General features: G+C 42.9%; 1 long non-coding RNA gene across 1 annotated transcript; it reads left to right on the plus strand.

Annotated features, from left to right (window-relative positions):
• The first annotated feature begins 761 nt into the window (after positions 1–761).
• Positions 762–3,859, plus strand: LOC135511639 (uncharacterized). Its single transcript, XR_010451282.1, has 3 exons — positions 762–899; positions 2,879–2,960; positions 3,770–3,859. It is a non-coding gene; the product is annotated as an uncharacterized LOC135511639 (long non-coding RNA).
• The last annotated feature ends 14,229 nt before the right edge of the window (positions 3,860–18,088 follow it).

An 18,088-nucleotide genomic window follows, 5' to 3' on the forward strand; every position in this document is an offset into this window, starting at 1 on the left:
ATGGCTAAATCAAGTGTGCCTACAGCTTCCACAACCCCACAGCAAAGTTTGATACTATGTGAGATTTAATAACTTTTAAAACCATGACCAGCAAGAGACTCAAATAATACAGGATAACACGGCTGTTTTCATGAGTGAGTTCATGATTACGGTTTTATTCAGCATGTAAGGGATTTCCTCCTCTTCTTCCGAAGAGGAGAGGCGAGAAGGATCAGAGGACCAATATGCGGCGTGGTAAGTGTCCATGGTTCTTTTTAATACGCAACGTACACATGAACAACTGACTACATAAAACAAGAAATGTGAAAACCCTAACAGTTCTATCTGGTGCAAAAACAGAGACAGGAACAATCACCTACAAACACAGTGAAACCCAGGCTACCTAAGTATGATTCTCACTCAGAGACAACTAATGACACCTGCCTCTGATTGAGAACCATACTAGGCCGAAACATAGAAATACCCAAAATATAGAACAAACAAACATAGACTGCCAACCCAACTCACGCCCTGACCATACTAAATAAAGACAAAACAAATGACATAAAGGTCAGAATGTGACACAGCACTTTCAAAACTGTTTGTGTTCAACACTTTTACAAAACATAAAATGCGCTTCTCCCCACTTCTACTGACACTGCAGCTACAATGATGAGTAGCCAAGTATATCGATAGGCCTGCTTTTTTTTACTATCAGCAACACATTGTGTCGATTTTTAAAATTTTGAGCAATATTTCACTTTCTCTGGTCATAGGAAAGACTAAAGTTTCACCATCAAGTGGAAGACTGTGTCCCCGCTCTCTGGTCAATCTCACCGGAGGAAAGGAGAGAACAGGGACCATGAGAGACAGACCCTCTGCTATTCTCTCCTTCCACTAAGACTGACCATCACATGCAGGTACCATTAGTTTATTCAAATTATAAAAATGTATGCTCAGCTGTGGCATGGCCATAACTATGTATGAGGACTGCGAAGTCCAGACAGATTGAAGGTGATGTTTGCTTGCGTCCCCCAGATTTGCCTCCCGGATTTTCCTTTTTAGCAGCTCATTCACCACTCTCTCAAATGGCTAACTCTGCTCTCTCATGGCACAGACCAATGGTCTGATACAGGAAACAAAATACCACAGCTCGCAGTCAGCTCAAGTAGGCAACTTGAGACTCTGCTGACAGTGTGTTTGCGAGATGCTGGACAAAAAGCAATTTTAAGACAGTCCCGAGATTTGAGTCGTGTCTACAGACATCCCCAAACTAAACAAAAAATGAATGAGTGTGAATGAGTGTAACGCTGGTAAATAGTGCCTTATACAGTAGATACAGTATGTCAGTCAGTGAGGTGGCTAGCTGCCAGCAGAGAACTTTCTATTACAGTAATAGCTAGCTATCCACCTCATTCCTTTCTGTTAGCATGTGCTCATAGAACCCATCATGCTTTCGGGTCATGCTAATTTTCAGATTACACAATGATTCTTTATTTGTGGACACTACAGCACCTTATTCCCTCTCTTGGTACTACTCATCTTTGTAAGTCATCTTGATTTTGCGCCTGTCTGTTTTTATCAGTTTCTTTATGAAAATATTTAGCGAACTCCATGACAGTAGCTAAAAAAAAGTGGCTATAGCAGCACACAAGGAGCCTACAAATGCATGCTGGGCCAGGCATAACCTGAGCTGGTGAAGTGAACTCTACTGGCGCAGTACTGGAGCGAAATTGGAGTGGGCTAGAAGGCTGACGCTCCAGCCTTTGGGAAACTAGCTCACGGCCTCCAGTCATGTTGGGCACATTCTGCTCCTTGCTACGCTCCAGCTCCAGCCCCATTCTGCTCACATACTCTGCTCACCACTAAGTGCCACATCACTGTCTGCAAATGTATTATGATAGCTTAGTAGTGTATTTCTTACTCCTGCTGAGGTAAGCTCCGTTTTAACGTTAGCTTTAGCTTCTTTCAATAGCATCCTTCAATAGCTAAGTGTGTCATTGTAGCAAAGTATTTCTAAACACAAAATGGAACAAAAAAAGTGTTGTTCTATTGTCTATACAAGGCTATACTAGGCTATCATTTGGCTCAATAAGCCTTTCAAGGGGCTTTCCGTTCTGATAAGGTTATCTTGCCAAAAACCTTTAGGCCTAGCTGTAGAGAAAAAAAAAACAACTCCGCATCCCTGCCTAGCCTGGCAAGATTGGCCCAAAGGGTGTTTAGCATCCCCAGTGGCTTTGCGAGCGCGTAGAGTGTATTTTCTTTTGCTGGCCTGCTCTCCAGGCACCATCGCATGAGCCTGAAGCCATAGACTCTGGCCAAACTCGCGTTTCTGAAAGTGAATTCAAAAGCACTGTAGACTGAGCCTAATAAGGCATGTTTCGTTAAATTTGAATTGAATTCTAAAACACAGCCTATATGAGCAATTTATAGACTATAATGATTTAATTAAACAAAATGCTGTTTAAAAGCTGAGCGGTTAATGTTCCTGCCAGCCAAGTGTGTAGCACGAGCAAATACTTCACAATGTATTTCCTTGTAGGCTATAGCCTTGAAATAATTGAAATAATATGCTAACAATATAGCCTAAATAATTCATTTGTGTTCCTTCTTAGGCTACCTGTCTGGTTCCTGACCTACTTAGAGTGTTTATATGCTGTTTAAAACGAATGTAGCCTATTTGAAGTGATGGATACTTCTTACAGTCACCTTTTGAAGTTGTTTACTAAAATGTTTTGCATTCAAATCACATGGTCTGGTTTCAATACTTCAATAGCAAATGGTAGGTCCAGGTTGTCACAAAAATAGATGGGTGTTGGTTAAATGTTGATCTTAGCGAATGGAGCAAATTTGGAACACCTGTTTTTTTATTTTTTTATCTGGGAACGTTTTTTAACAGAGCGGTTGGAGAGGACATGGAGCGCTGGAGCCAGGAGGGAGAAGAGGAGACAGAGAGAGAAGAAGCAAGCAGAGAGAGAGAGGTTAGTACAGTGGTGCCCAAACTTGGAGTCTGGACCCTATGTGGGGACCTCTGAGAAAATATGTATTAAACGTATCAATTAAGAACTTTAAAAAATCGGATTTGTTTCAATATGAACATCTCCACATGCTCTATATTTCCTGAAGGCCCGAAATTAAAACACAATCAAAATGCAAACAATACAGTTCTAAAAATGTCATAAGGTTTCATTACGTCGCTGATGCTATGTGTCAGTGTGAAACTTTTTCATATTTCCCCCCTTTCAGGGGAATAACATTACAATAATAGCTAATAGGCTGTGTGTTTGCAAATCGACTGAGATGAAGCATTTAGCCAACATGCTGTGATAATATATTAGGTATTGCATTGTACTGCACAAAACGGTTGATCTCAGCTTGCTTTTTGACCGAGAAAGGGATGTTGACTCAGGAAAGGTTGGTTACCACTGCCAACTTACGGTCAAAGAAAAGCAGGGCAATAATATATACCTTCATGTTTGGAGCTCCGGTCGGTTATAATGTTTAATTCCTGCTCTAACGCTTTAAGCAATTAGTGGGGCCTCACAGATCCATCATTGGCTAAAAAGGTACCTGGGGGGTAAAAGTCTGAGAGCATCACTTTTAATTATGAAACCATTATAGCAGTAAACAGATGCAAGCCTTGCCCTGGTACTGATTCATATTTTGTGTGCAATCAGTGGTTATGAGCATCTCTCTCTATCTATCTCTCTCTCTCTCTCTCTCTCTCTCGCTCTCTCTCTCGCTCTCTCGTTCTCTCTCTCCTAACCTTCATTACTCCTGTACAAAGCAGCTGAAGAAGACACATATGGGCATTGATTTTCGCCCAGAGCCACGTGAATGTGCTCAAGGAGCTCTTCAGGAGAGTCAAAGAGAGATGGAACCCCCAAAACAAGAACTTTACAGAAACAAGGTGCCAGAGTGACTCCTGCTCCTTTGACATTTGGAAACGTCTGGAAGAAGAAGAAGAGGAAGAGTGAGAAAATACAAGGAAAAGAAAATAAGGCAAACAAAAGATAGAGCTTTTGATTTCCTGCTTTTTTGCTGCTTTTCTCCATTTCAACTAACAAATGATTGCCCACTCTGAGTGTGTCCATTGGGCTGCAACCTGTTGAAGCCCCTTTATGTGCTCATCCCAGCGTCCTCTGAAGTCCTGTGCATGAGGTTCCTTTAACAAATGGAATTAAAAAGAATGATAAAGAAAAATAAACAGACTTTTTGGTGAGCGCTGCTCTATTCCTAGCGGACACATAGTCTACACCTCTTGCTATTCTCTCTCTTTCTCTCTCTCTCGCCCTCTCTGCGTCTCTCTCTCTCTGCCTCTCTCTCTCTCTGCCTCTCTCTCTCTCTCTGCCTCTCTCTCTCTGCCTCTCTCTCTCTCTGCCTCTCTCTCTCTCTCTGCCGCTCTCTCTAACTCTCTCTGCCTCTCTCTCTCTGCCTCTCTCTCTCTCTCTCTCTGCCTCTCTCTCTCTAACTCTCTCTCACTCTCTCTCTCTAACTCTCTGCCTCTCTCTCTCTAACTCTCTCTCTCTCGCTCTCTAACTCTCTCTCTCTAACTCTCTCTGCCTCTCTCTCTCTAACTCTCTGCCTCTCTCTCTCTAACTCTCTCTCTCTCGCTCTCTAACTCTCTCTCTCTAACTCTCTCTGCCTCTCAATTCAATTCAATTCAAGGGGCTTTATTGGCATGGGTAACATGTGTTAACATTGCCAAAGCAAGTAAGGTAGATAATATATAAAGTGAAATAAACAATAAAAATTAACAGTAGACATCACACATACAGAAGTTTCAAAACAATAAAGACATTACAAATGTCATATTATATATATATACAGTGTTTTTACAATGTACAAATGGTAAAGGACACAAGATAAAATAAATAAGCATAGATATGGATTGTATTTACAATGGTGCGTGTTCTTCACTGGTTGCCCTTTTCTCGTGGCAACAGGTCACAAATCTTGCTGCTCTGATGGCACACTGTGGAATTTCACCCAGTAGATATGGGAGTTTTTCAAAATTGGATTTGTTTTCGAATTCTTTGTGGATCTGTGTAATCTGAGGGAAATATGTCTCTCTAATATGATCATACATTGGGCAGGAGGTTAGGAAGTGCAGCTCAGTTTCCACCTCATTTTGTGGGCAGTGAGCACATAGCCTGTCTTCTCTTGAGAGCCTTGTCTGCCTACGGCGGACTTTCTCAATAGCAAGGCTATGCTCGCTGAGTCTGTACATAGTCAAAGCTTTCCTTAATTTTGGGTCAGTCACAGTGGTCAGGTATTCTGCCGCTGTGTACTCTCTGTGTAGGGCCAAATAGCATTCTAGTTTGCTCTGTTTTTTTGTTAATTCTTTCCAATGTGTCAAGTAATTATCTTTTTGTTTTCTCATGATTTGGTTGGGTCTAATTGTGCTGCTGTCATGGGGCTCTGTAGGGTGTGTTTGTGAACAGAGCCCCAGGACCAGCTTGCTTAGGGGACTCTTCTCCAGGTTCATCTCTCTGTAGGTGATGGCTTTGTTGTGGAAGGTCTGGGAATCGCTTCCTTTTAGGTGGTTATAGAATTTTTTTTTTGATAATTAGTGGGTATCGGCCTAATTATGCTCTGCATGCATTATTTGGTGTTCTACGTTGTACACGGAGGATATTTTTGCAGAATTCTGCGTGCAGAGTCTCAATTTGGTGTTTGTCCCATTTTGTGAAGTCTTGGTTGGTGAGCGGACCCCAGACCTCACAACCATAAAGGGCAATGGGCTCTATGACTGATTCAAGTATTTTTAGCCAAATCCTAATTGGTATTTTGAAATTTATGTTCCTTTTGATGGCATAGAATGCCCTTCTTGCCTTGTCTCTCAGATCGTTCACAGCTTTGTGGAAGTTACCTGTGGCGCTGATGTTTAGGCCAAGGTATGTATAGTTTTTTGTGTGCTCTAGGGCAACAGTGTCTAGATGGAATTTGTATTTGTGGTCCTGGTGACTGGACCTTTTTTGGAACACCATTATTTTGGTCTTACTTACCTCTCTCTCTCTCTGCCTCTCTCTCTCGAACTCTCTCTCTGCCTCTCTCTCTCTCTCTCTCTCTCTCTCTCTGCCTCTATCTCTCTAACTCTCTCTCTGCCTCTCTCTCTCTAACTCTCTGCCTCTCTCTAACTCTGCCTCTAACTCTCTCTCTCTAACTCTCTCTCTCTCTAACTCTCTCTGCCTCTCTCTCTCTAACTCTCTCTGCCCCTCTCTCTCTCTCTCTCTAACTCTCTCTCTCTCTCTCTCTCTGCCTCTCTCTCTCTGCCTCTGCCTCTCTCTCTCTAACTCTCTCTGCCTCTCTCTCTCTCTCTGTGCCTCTCTGCCTCTCTCTCTCTCTGTGCCTCTCTCTCTATCTCTCTAACTCTCTCTGCCTCTCTCTATCTCTCTAACTCTCTCTCTCTCTAACTCTCTCTCTCTCTGCCTCTATCTAACTCTCTCTCTAACTCTCTCTCTCTCTGCCTCTCTCTATCTAACTCTCTCTCTCTCTCTGCCTCTCTCTCTCTAACTCTCTCCCTCTGCCTCTCTCTATCTAACTCTCTGCCTCTCTCTCTCTCTCTCTCTAACTCTCTATCTGCCTCTCTCTCTCTCTCCAACTCTCTCTGCCTCTCTAACTCTCTCTGCCTCTCTCTCTGCCTCTCTCTCTCTGCCTCTCTACATTGCTAAAGAAAGGGACATAGAAAATTAACAAAAGTAAAATAAACAAATATGAACAGGAAACATTACACTCACCAAAGTTCCAAAGGAATAGAGACATATCAAATGTCATATTATGTCTATATACAGTGTTGTAATGATGTGCAAATAGTTAAAGTGCAATAGGCAAAATAAATAAACATAAATATGGGCTATATTTACAATGGTGTTTGTTCTTCACTGGTTGCCCTTTTCTTGTGGCAACAGGTCACACATCTTGCTGCTGTGATGGCACACTGTGTTATTTCACCCAATAGATATTGGGGGGGTTATCAAAATTGGATTTGTTTTGGAATTCTTTGTGGATCTGTGTTATCTGAGGAAAATGTGTGTCTGTAATATGGTCATACAATTGGCAGGAGGTTAGGAAGTGCAGCTCAGTTTCCACCTCATTTTGTGGGCAGTGTGCACATACCCTGTCTTCTCTTGAGAGCCAGGTCTGCCCACGGCAGCCCTCAATAGAAAGGCTATGCCTACAGAGTCTGTACATAGTCAAAGCTTTCCTTCATTTAGTGTCACGTCACGGTGGTCCGGTATTCTGCCACGGTGTACTATCTGTTAGAGCCAAATAGAATTCTAGTTTCCTCTGTTTTTTTGTTAATTCTTTCCAAAGTGTCAAGTAATTATCCTTTTCTATAATGATTTGGTAAGGTCTAATTATGTTGCTCTCCTGGGGCTCTGTTTGTGTTTGTGAACTCCAGGAACAGCTTGCTTACGGGACTCTTCTCCAAGTTAATCTCTCTGTAGGTGATGGCTTTGTTATGGAAGGTTTGGGAATCGCTTCTTTTTAGGTGGCGTTAGAATTTAGCGGGTTTCGGCTTTATTCTGCTCAACATGCATTAATTGTTGTTTTATGTTGTACACAGAGGATATTTTTTTGCAGAATTCTGAATGTCTCAATTTGGTGTTTGTCCCATTTTGTGACCACAGACCTCACAACCGTAAAGGGCAATGGGTTCTATAACTGATTCAAGTATTATTAGCCAGATCCTAATCATTATGTCAGATTTGATGTTCTTTTTGATGGTGTAGAAGGCCCTTCTTGCCTTGTCTCTCAGATCGTTCACAGCTTTGTGGAAGATACCTGTGGAACTGATGTTTAGGCCGAGGCACGTATTGTTTTTTGACTTTGCCTTTGTTTTGGTTTGTTTGTTTGTCAATTAAGGCGTGCAGGGTGAATACGTGGTCTGTCGTACCATCATTTGGTAAAAATCCAATTTGACATTGGCTCAGACATTGTTTTCAATGAGGAAATGTAAGAGTCTGCTGATAATTAAGAGTCTCTGAAAATGCAGAGAATTGTTTGCAAATAAATTCATAAAAAATCCTACAATGTGATTTTCTGGATTTTTTTCCTCATTTTGTCCGTCATAGTTGAAGTGTACCTATGATGAAAATTACAGGACTCTCTCATCTTTTTAAGGGGGAGAACCTGCACAATTCTTGGCTGACTAAATACTTTTTTGCCCCACTATAGCTAGCTACAATACCGTTCAAATGTTTGGGGTCACTTAGAAATGTACTTGTTTTCCATGAAAACATACATGAAATGAGTTCCAAATGAATAGGAAATATAGTCAAGACGTTGACATATAAAACATGTTTTTTAATTGAAATAATAATTGTGCTCTTCAAACAAAAAATCCTCAATTTGCAGCCATTACAGCCTTGCAGACCTTTGGCATTATAGTTGTCAATTTGTTGAGGTAATCAGGTAATCTGAAGAGATTTCACCCCATACTTCCTGAAACACCTCCCACAAGTTGGAATGGCTTGATGGGAAGCTCTTACATACCATACGGTCAAGCTGCTCCTACAACAGCTCAATAGAGTTGAAATCCGGTGACTGTGCTGGCCACTCTTTTACAGACAAAATACCAGCTGACTGCTTCTTCCCTAAATAGTTCTTGCATAGTTTGGAGCTGTGCTTTGGGTCATTGTCTTTTTGTAGGAGGAAATTTTCTCCAATTAAGCACCGTCCACAGGGTATGGCATGGTGTTGCAAAATGGAGTGATAGCCTTCCTTCGTCAAGATCCCTTTTACCCCATACAAATGTCCCACTTTACCACCACCAACACACACCCAGACCATCACATTGCCTCCACCATGCTTGACAGATGGCGTCAAGCATTCCTCCAGCACCTTTCATTTTTTCTGCGTCTCACAGATGTTCTTCTTTGTGATCCAAACACCTCAAACGTAGATTGGCCTGTCCATAACACTTTCTTCCCAACTTCCTCTGTCCAATGTCTATGTTCTTTAGCCGATCTTAATCTTTTCTTTTTATTGCCCAGTCGTTGCAACTCTGCCTAGAAGGCCTGCATCCCGGAGTCGCCTCTTCACTGTTGACGTTGAGACTGGTGTTTTGCGAGTACTATTTAATAAAGCTGCCAGTTGAGGACTTGTGAGGCGTCTGTTTCTCAAACTAGACACTCTAATGTACTTGTCCTCTTGCTCAGTTGTGCACTGGAGCCTCCCACTCCTCTTTCTATTCTGGTTAGAGCCAGGTTTTGCTGTTCTGTGAAGGGAGTAGTACACAGCGTTGTGCAAGATCTTCAGTTTCTTGGCAATTTCTTGCATGGAATAGCCTTCATTTCTCAGAACAAGAATAGACTGACGAGTTTCAGGACAAAGTTCTTTCTTTCTGGCCATTTTGAGCCTGTAATCAAACCCACAAATGCTGGGATGTCTAAAGAAGGCTAGTTGTATTGTTTCTTTAATCAGAACAACAGTTTTCAGCTGTGCTAACATAATTGCAAAAGGGTTTTCTAATGACCAATTAGCCTTTTAAAATTATAAACACGGATTAGCTAACACAACGTGCCATTGGAAAACAGGAGTGATGGTTGCTGATAATGGGCCTATAATTGCACAGGGCGTGACCCAGATGCAGACAGGGGAGGCAGATGGTTCAAGTCTCTGATATTTTTTATAATCCAAGGGGCAGGCAAGCGAATGGTCGTGGACAGGCAAAAGATTATAACAAGGTCAGAGTCCAGGAGGTACAGAGTGGCAGGCAGGCTCAAGGTCAGGGCAAGCAGGCGGGTTCAGAGTCAAGTCAGGCAAGGATCAAAACCGGGTGGACTAGCAAAAAACAGAGAAAAGGAAAAAGCAGGAGCACGGCGTAACACACAGGTTGACTTTACAAAACAAGACAAACTGTCACAGACAGACAGACAACACAGGTATAAATACCCAGGGGATAATGGGAAGATGGGTGACACCTGGAGGGGGTGGAGACAAGCTCAGGGACAGGTGAAACAGATCAGGGTGTGACAGGGCCTCTGTATGTCTATGTAGATATTCCATAAAAAAAATCAGCCGTTTCCAGCTACAATAGTCATTTACAACATTAACAATGTCTTCATTGTATTTCTGATCAATTGTATGTTATTTTAATGGAGAACAATTTGGTTTCAAAGACAAGGACATTTTTCATTTTCCCCAAACCTTTGAATGGTAGTGTACATCATGGTTTGCTGCTCCTCCCTGTCATGGATCCTGTGGTTTCCCTTAGTTTGAAGATCTGGAAAGAGGTGTTTTAGCTGTCATACCCTAATTCCATTGATTTAAAAACTTGGTCCTCCAGAAAGTGGAGGGCAACACATGCAGTTCTACTACGCGATATATATAAAATCATTACGACACATATTGACCAGCTCAAATAGACAGAAGCGGGTCAATGTTTTTATTTATTTATTTATATTGTGCAACATGATGGACTGACTGATTTAAATGTGTATGTGATCGTTTTAATAGAAGGTGATGCCCAAAAAAATGTCCATCTTGGATGTACAGTAAAGTTTTATTCTATTCTATATGACAGACCAAGCCAAACTCATCCCTTGGCATGTCCAGGACACTCATTATCGCAGCCAATCTGTCACGTCCTGACCTTAGTTCCCTTTTTATGTCTCTGTTTTAGTTTGGTCAGGGCGTGAGTTGGGGTGGGCATTCTATGTTTTGTGTTCTATGTTTTCTATTTCTATGTGTTTGGCCTGGTATGGCTCCCAATCAGAGGCAGCTGTCAATCGTTGTCTCTGATTGAGAACCATACTTAGGTAGCCTGTTCCCACCTGGTGTTTGTGGGAAGTTATTTTCTGTTTAGTGTTTTTGTTGCACCTTGCAGAACTGTTCGTTTGTCGTTTTTGTTCCAGTATTCATCTTCATTAAAATCATTCTGAATACGTACCACGCTGCTTCTTTGGTCCTCTTCACCTGACAACAATCGTTACACAATCATGGCTAGCGGGAAGGCATTATTCTGTGGTTAAACACACTAGGCGAGTAATTTAACAATTGTGTTTGTATTTACAGATGGCATATATGTTTGTTATTTAGGCATATGAAATTTCACATGTTCCAGAAGGCATTTATGCCCCAAAAAAAGCTATTTTCAAATGGCTCTCCTGTGAAGTAGTGACCCAAGACATACGCCTAGTTTCCTGAAATGAGTCACAATTGTACACAAAATGTAGGCTACTGCCCCTTTAAGAACTTGAATAGATGTTGTACCTTATGTTATGATTTTCATTTAATAAACTCAACAAAAAAAGGAACGTCCTCTCACTGTCAACTGCATTTATTTTCAGCAAACTTAACATGTGTAAATATTTGTATGACCATAACAATATTCAACAACTGAGACATAAACTGAACAAGTTCCACAGATATGTGACTAACTGAAATGGAATAATAAGTCCCTAGACAAAGGGAGGGGGTCAAAATCATAAGTAACAGTCAGTATCTTGTGTGGCCACCAGCTGCATTAAGTACTGCAGTGCATCTCCTCGTGGACTGCACCAGATTTGCCCGTTCTTGCTGTGAGATGTTACCCCACTCTTCCACCAAGGCAACTGTAAGTTCCCAGACACTTCTGGGGGGAATGACCCTAGCACTCACCCTCTGATCCAACGGGTCCCAGACGTGCTCAATGGGATTGAGATCCGGGTTCTTCTCTGGCCATGGCAGAACACTGACATTCCTGTCTTGCTGGAAATCACGCACAGAACGAGCAGTATGGCTGGTGGCATTGTCATGCTGGAGGGTCGTGTCAGGATGAGCCTGCAGGAAGGATAACACATGAGGGAGGAGGATGTCTTCCCTGTAACACATAGCGTTGACAATGCCTGCAATGAGAACAACCTCAGTCCGATGATGCTGTGACACACCGCCCCAGACCATGATGGACCCTCCACCTCCAAATTGATCCCGCTCCAGAGTACAGACTTCAGTGTAACGCTCATTTCTTCAACGATAAACTTGAATCTGACCATCACCCCTGGCAAGAAGAAACCATGACTCGTCAGTGAAGAGCACTTTTTGCCAGTCCTGTCTGGTCCAACGACTGTGGGTTTGTGCCCATATGCGACGTTGTTGCCAGTGATGTTTGGCTTAGGATCTGCCTTACAACAGGCCTACAAGCCCTCAGTCCAGCCTCTCTCAGCCTACTGCGGACAGTCTGAGCACTGATGGAGGGATTGTGTGTTCCTGGTGTAACTCGAGCAGTTGTTGTTGCCATCCTGTACCTGTCCCGCAAGTGTGATGTTCGGATGTACCGGTCCTGTGCAGGTGTTGTTACACGTGGTCTGGACGATCAGCTGTCCATCCTGTCTCCCTGTAGCGCTGTTTTAGGCGTCTCACAATACGGACATTGCAATGTATTGCCCTGGCCACATCTGCAGTCCTCATGCCACCTTGCAGCATACCCAAGGCATGTTCGCACAAATGAGCTAGGCATCTTTCTTTTGGTGTTTTTCAGAGTCAGTAGAAAGGACTCTTTAGTGTCCTAAGTTTTCATAACTGGGACCTTAATTGCCTACCGTCTGTAAGCTTTTAGTGTCTTAACGACTGTTCCACAGGTGCGTGTTCAATAATTGTTTATGGTTCATTGAACTAGCATGGGAAACAGTGTTTAAACCCTTTACAATGAAGACCTGTGAAGTTATTTCGATTTATCTTTTGAATTATCTGAAAGACAGGGTCCTGAAAAAGCTCTCTTAGCTTATAGGTCACATATTGCAAACAAATAACGTTATTAAAAACTGTGCATCTTTGACAATCGCCAATCAATATCCAAAAACACCACAAGTTTTTATCACAAACCTGGTGTGTAATCATTAGCCAAACAGTCAACTAAAACGAGAGTTTCTTATGGACAAATTCAGTTCGGTTCCTGACCGTTTCTTTCCGTCTGCTTCCGTTAAAGAAATGTTTTGCAACAGAATCGATATAATGAATACGCCCCTGCACATCATCATCTTCTCTCTTTTGTGGCACCGTTGTAGAGGGTTATGGCAGGGGAAACTGTGTTTCAGTAATCTAGTGTGTGGTGTAGGAAATAATGACAAGTGAACCCTGGAGAGCTTTGTGTTCACATTGCCCTAAAAAAAGGGAACCGGACAGAGGAATTCAAGCGAACCCGAACTCAGACCACTTCTCGAGGGGTCTGAATTCCTTAGGAGTGTTCACACTGCACAATTTTTTAAAAGAGAACCGTACTGAGTTCACAATCATCGTCTGAAAGGGACCAGGTGTGAAAGCAGAGGAACACATGTCTTGTTTCTAAGGTGCGTGTTTCCTGTCTTGTAAAGCTGGTCTTATTTTGTATGCTTGACCGTCTGGCGCTTACTACGGTTTTGAGAAATAGAGACAACAAACAAAGGGAGCTGCGATCGCTATCTCTCAGATCATTACGTACCGCAACGAGCTACAGGAACAGAAATAGCCAAAGGGCAAGGTGGACAGGCCCTCGCATGAGCTCATCTTTTCACTGAGCCCATACACTTCTGAGTTAAGCAACACACACACACACACACACACACACACACACATATAAATGAAAGAAGGCACACACACACACACACACACACACACACACACACACACACACACACACACACACACACACACACATATAAATGAAAGAAGGCGCACGCACACACACACGCACACACACACGCACACACACACACATGCCTAGGCCAAAGCCTTTCTAGACAAAGTGGAGGTAGAAGAAATCTAAATCAAATGGGGCAATTTGATTCCTGCAGTAAAGACGTAAAGCTGTTTATCAGGAACGTGGCCAATGCTCAGAGGCCTCACACACACCCACATACACAAATGGAGGTATACGAATATGCACAAACACACATACACGGATGTAAGCAAAAAAACACAGACATTCCATCGAGACATCCATACCAATGCGAGGTCAGGAGTGAAATCCATACAACTGTGTATCCATGAACACATAACATATACCCATCAACATGATTTGGTTATCAATGCTTTTCAGGGATTAAATGGAACGTTCATAGTTGGCCCTCTCAAGTATCAAAGCACCATCAGCCTAAAATAAAGAAGAGCTTTTTTTCTAACTAGTGTCTCCAGTTTCATCCCTTCGGGTTCCTCTATGAAATTAAAAATAAAGTGAATGAGTTTCCCTTTGAAGGCCAGACATAGAAAAAGAAGGGCTAAGACAGAATGAGAAAGAGAGAGAGAGAGAGGGAAAAGGAGGAGAGGAGCTGGGGGGGACAAGCAATGGGAGTACAATTAAAAGTGCACATACTGGCGAAATCCCGGCTTGTTGGCCCTCTTTTGGGATCTCAACAGACAGGGGACTTCTTTAAGAGGGGGGGCTTTACTACAGACTAGGAAGTGCTGGACGCTCCATTAGTTCTGCTTCACTTCCTGTCTCTCCCTCTCTCTCTATCTTCCTCTCTTTTGCTCTCTCTCTCTTTCTCTCTCTTCCTCTTTTTCACTCTCTCTCTCTCTCTCTCTCACACCCTCTCTATCTTCCTCTATTTTGCTCCCTCTCTCACACTCTCTCTCTCACCACTAAAAGTTTCAGACGGCTGCGAGACCTGATTTTAACACACATTCTCGCCTCCTCCATCTCTTCCGTTTCTTTCTCCTCTCTCTTCTCCTTCTCTTCCTGCTAAGCGTTGGCTGAAGTTACGGTTGGGTGGAGGGACTGCACAATGTAGACATTGGCATTCTATGGTGGGTAAGTTACATGCATTGTCCTACAAATGTTTAGTGTGTGTGTGTGTGTGTGTGTGTGTGTGTGTGTGTGTGTGTGTGTGTATATGTGCGTGCGCACATGTGTGTGTGTGTATGTGTGTGTGTGTATGTGCGTGCGCACATGTGTGTGTGTATTTGTGTGCGCGTGTGTGTGTGCGCGTGTGCGTGTGCGTGTGTGTGTGTGTGTGTGTGTGTGTGTGTGTGCGCGTGCGTATTTCTCTCCTCACCTTGCAGAGCCCATAATGCACGGTGATGGATCACAGATCTGACGTTTCTAATTGCATCCCTTTCTTACTCCTCTGTAATGACAGCTGTTCTGAGGGCAATCTCACACACTTTCCATATCCGCCCCACACACACCATATCAGTTTCATGTATGGCCTGTGTGAGTGAGTGTAACCGGTGTGAAATGGCTAGCTTGTTAGCGGTGCGCCCTCGTAGCATTTCAATCGGGGGCGTCACTCGCTCTGAGACCTCGAAATAGATGTTTCCGGCTTTTGTGGAGCGATAGGTAACGATGCTTCGGACAGGGATTGTTGTCGATGTGTGAAGAGGGTCTCTTGTTCAAGCCCAGGTTGGGGCGAGGAGAGGGACGGAAGCAATACTGTTACTTCGTATGGGTCTATGCTGTTCTATTTGTCCGCGCAACTGTACATCTGTGGCCGTCTGTTTCAGTATACCGTACATGTTTTCCCTCAATTAAATAAGGCAAAGAACATCTACATAACAAACTGATGCCATGATCTGAAACATCAAAGATGGCCACAGACGATTGCGCTACTTTGTTACTATGAGCTGTATAAAAGGACACCTCAACAGTCCATTACGGTTTCATAAATTATAATTTATGCATCCATGTTTAAATGTGGCCACGGAGCTTCATCATGAGGCCCTTCAGAACGTCTTCTCTAGCTAATTACCGGGTCAAAAAAACAATTTGTACCATCCAAGAACGGCCCCTCTTCCATACACACCTCACACATTATGCAAAATCACCAGCTGCCGGCAACACCTCCCCAACAGCCTGGCAACGGGGTGAGAGAAAAGAAAAGCAGCCATAATGAATGCATTTCATTTATCTGATTTATTTAGTTACCGACCTTGTAGGGGAAAGTGAACCTGAAGTTTTGCTCGAGGCAAACAAGCAAATTACAGCGAACCTGTTTCCTTCTGCTGTAAATTGTGCTGTTGTAGCCAACTTTGTTTACGATGGGTGTGCTTCAGTCTTGGTATTTCTGATAAACACCTTGGTAGAAGGGTAGCTAAACTGGTATCTTACAGACTTAGAACAAACTGATAGGGTTAAAGATACAGAAGAGTTGCAGGAGAAATAAAAGATCCATATGTGTCTGTGTGTGTGTTTGGTAGACCTAAACATGTAGAGAGAAAACACACATGGGCAGGTGGGCAAGACAACCTACCAGCGAGGGGAAAAAGAAGCCATTTTAATGTTGAAATGCAACTCTCTTTCAACCAAACATAGCCACTTGCATGTATCATTGATGTATTCCCACTCCCTTCGGAAAATGTGGTCACATTTCTGAGTTAGATGCACACAAACACACAGCAGGGCTCTGGGGTTGGTTTGCTGGCTGGTGACGGTATGTGTTAGCGTGCTCTCTTCAACCATGTGCTTGGTGTAAGGGACAGGCCAATGCTTTCAGAGGCATGTCAACTGGACACATTAACTCATAAAATACCCGCTCTCCATGAAAAATGCAGTGGTTGGCCGTTATGAGGGGAGCGGATGGGATCGCTATATTTATAATTGATGTAAATGAGGAGTTCTCCCACGACAAGCTGTGTGTGTGTGTGTGTGTGTGTGTGTGTGTGTGTGTGTGTGTGTGTGTGTGTGTGTGTGTGTGTGTTACAAGGTGGAAACAAGGGCCAGAGTAAAGATATAGCAGAGTCTGGGTCACTTCCTGGAACATCATGCATCTGAGCCTGGTACTGCCTTAGAAACAAACATAGGAAATACAGTGAATATGGAAAAATGCCTTCAAGGCATCATAGGCCGAACATGCATTCAACAAGAGGAATGTTTGCTGGATGAATATCAAATTAGAGCAGGAATAGGCATAACACTCTGTACAAGATGACTAGTCAAGTATGTTGAGGAGAGCTAGAGAATGAACGAGAGAGAGAGAGAGAAACAGAAAAACAGAAACACTGAGAAAGAGAGAGGTGAAAATCTTCATCTTGACAGAGAGACAAATTGAAATCCTCCTTATTGACCTCTATGAATTGATAACATGCCTGTGTTTCAATAATAGATGCAATTCCTTTTCTGTTTAAATGTCTGTCAAGTAGATGTTTCAGTTGACTGAACCCAAAGCAGGATGGGTGTTTCACGAAGCTTAACCACGACCTGGCTCCTTCCACATCAACATCTCTGATGGGCAAACGAACAGGACTATTTCTCGAGCTTATAGGACAACTCAGCTAAAACAGCACACTCTTCCTCGTGATCCTTCTACTTTCTCCCTCTTCTTCCCTCGCTCTGAAGCTCTGATGCAGGCAAGCTTTTTAGGCCCCATTCTGTAATATATGGACCTTATACCAGTAATAACAGTGGAAATACATCAATTCAATCCAAGTAAGCTTTAATTCCTGAAAGGAGACATGTGGTGATGTAGGTTTTGAATGCATTGTGTAGCCTATAATGTCCATGTTGGGAGCAATGTCATTTCTTCTTTTCCATTGGCACACACAGTTTTATAGCATTATGGAAATGTCCATCCACCTGAGAATACATTGGCGACTGAGTGACACGGATTCAGCATCTACCCTTGCACTTGCTTTTTAAGACTGATATGTATCACCATAAATGTCTTATAATGAGGCCTTACATTTCCCTCCTCTTCAGAACAAAGGTCCAATTCAGTAACCGGCCAGACCTTTCCTACGCCAAATCAATGGCCGTTGATTTCCCGCATTGACCTTGTAAAAAAAAAAAGAAAAAGAAAAAAAAAGCTTTTCCGCTCCTGGTCTCCCACTTTTCTCTCTACCTTCGAGGTCATTGTCTGAAAAACAAAAAAAACACAGCTGTTCTCTTTCCCCTCGATTTCTTTTCTCCCGCTCTCGTTTTTTTCCCCTTTCTTCTGTAGAATGGCAACCCCTAATCACGCCTTGACTGAATGGCAACCCCTAATCACCCTTCACACAGCCCTACCAAATTCCAGCAGGCAAATAGCCATGGAACATTTACCATCATTTCCTCACCTTGTAGTGTGCAACTATTTGTTGTCCTGCTTTAACAGTGTAAAATAATATATTATTGAAATGGCTACGAAGGAGGGGGGTGAGGAGGGAGGGTGAGGCACCGAGGGAGACTAAGGTCAGCTCTCATTGCCCGAGGACCCACCGATCAATATAATTG

The sequence above is a fragment of the Oncorhynchus masou genome, chromosome 24 (genome assembly GCF_036934945.1).
Source record: "Oncorhynchus masou masou isolate Uvic2021 chromosome 24, UVic_Omas_1.1, whole genome shotgun sequence".
Classification (NCBI taxonomy): Eukaryota; Metazoa; Chordata; class Actinopteri; order Salmoniformes; family Salmonidae; genus Oncorhynchus; species Oncorhynchus masou.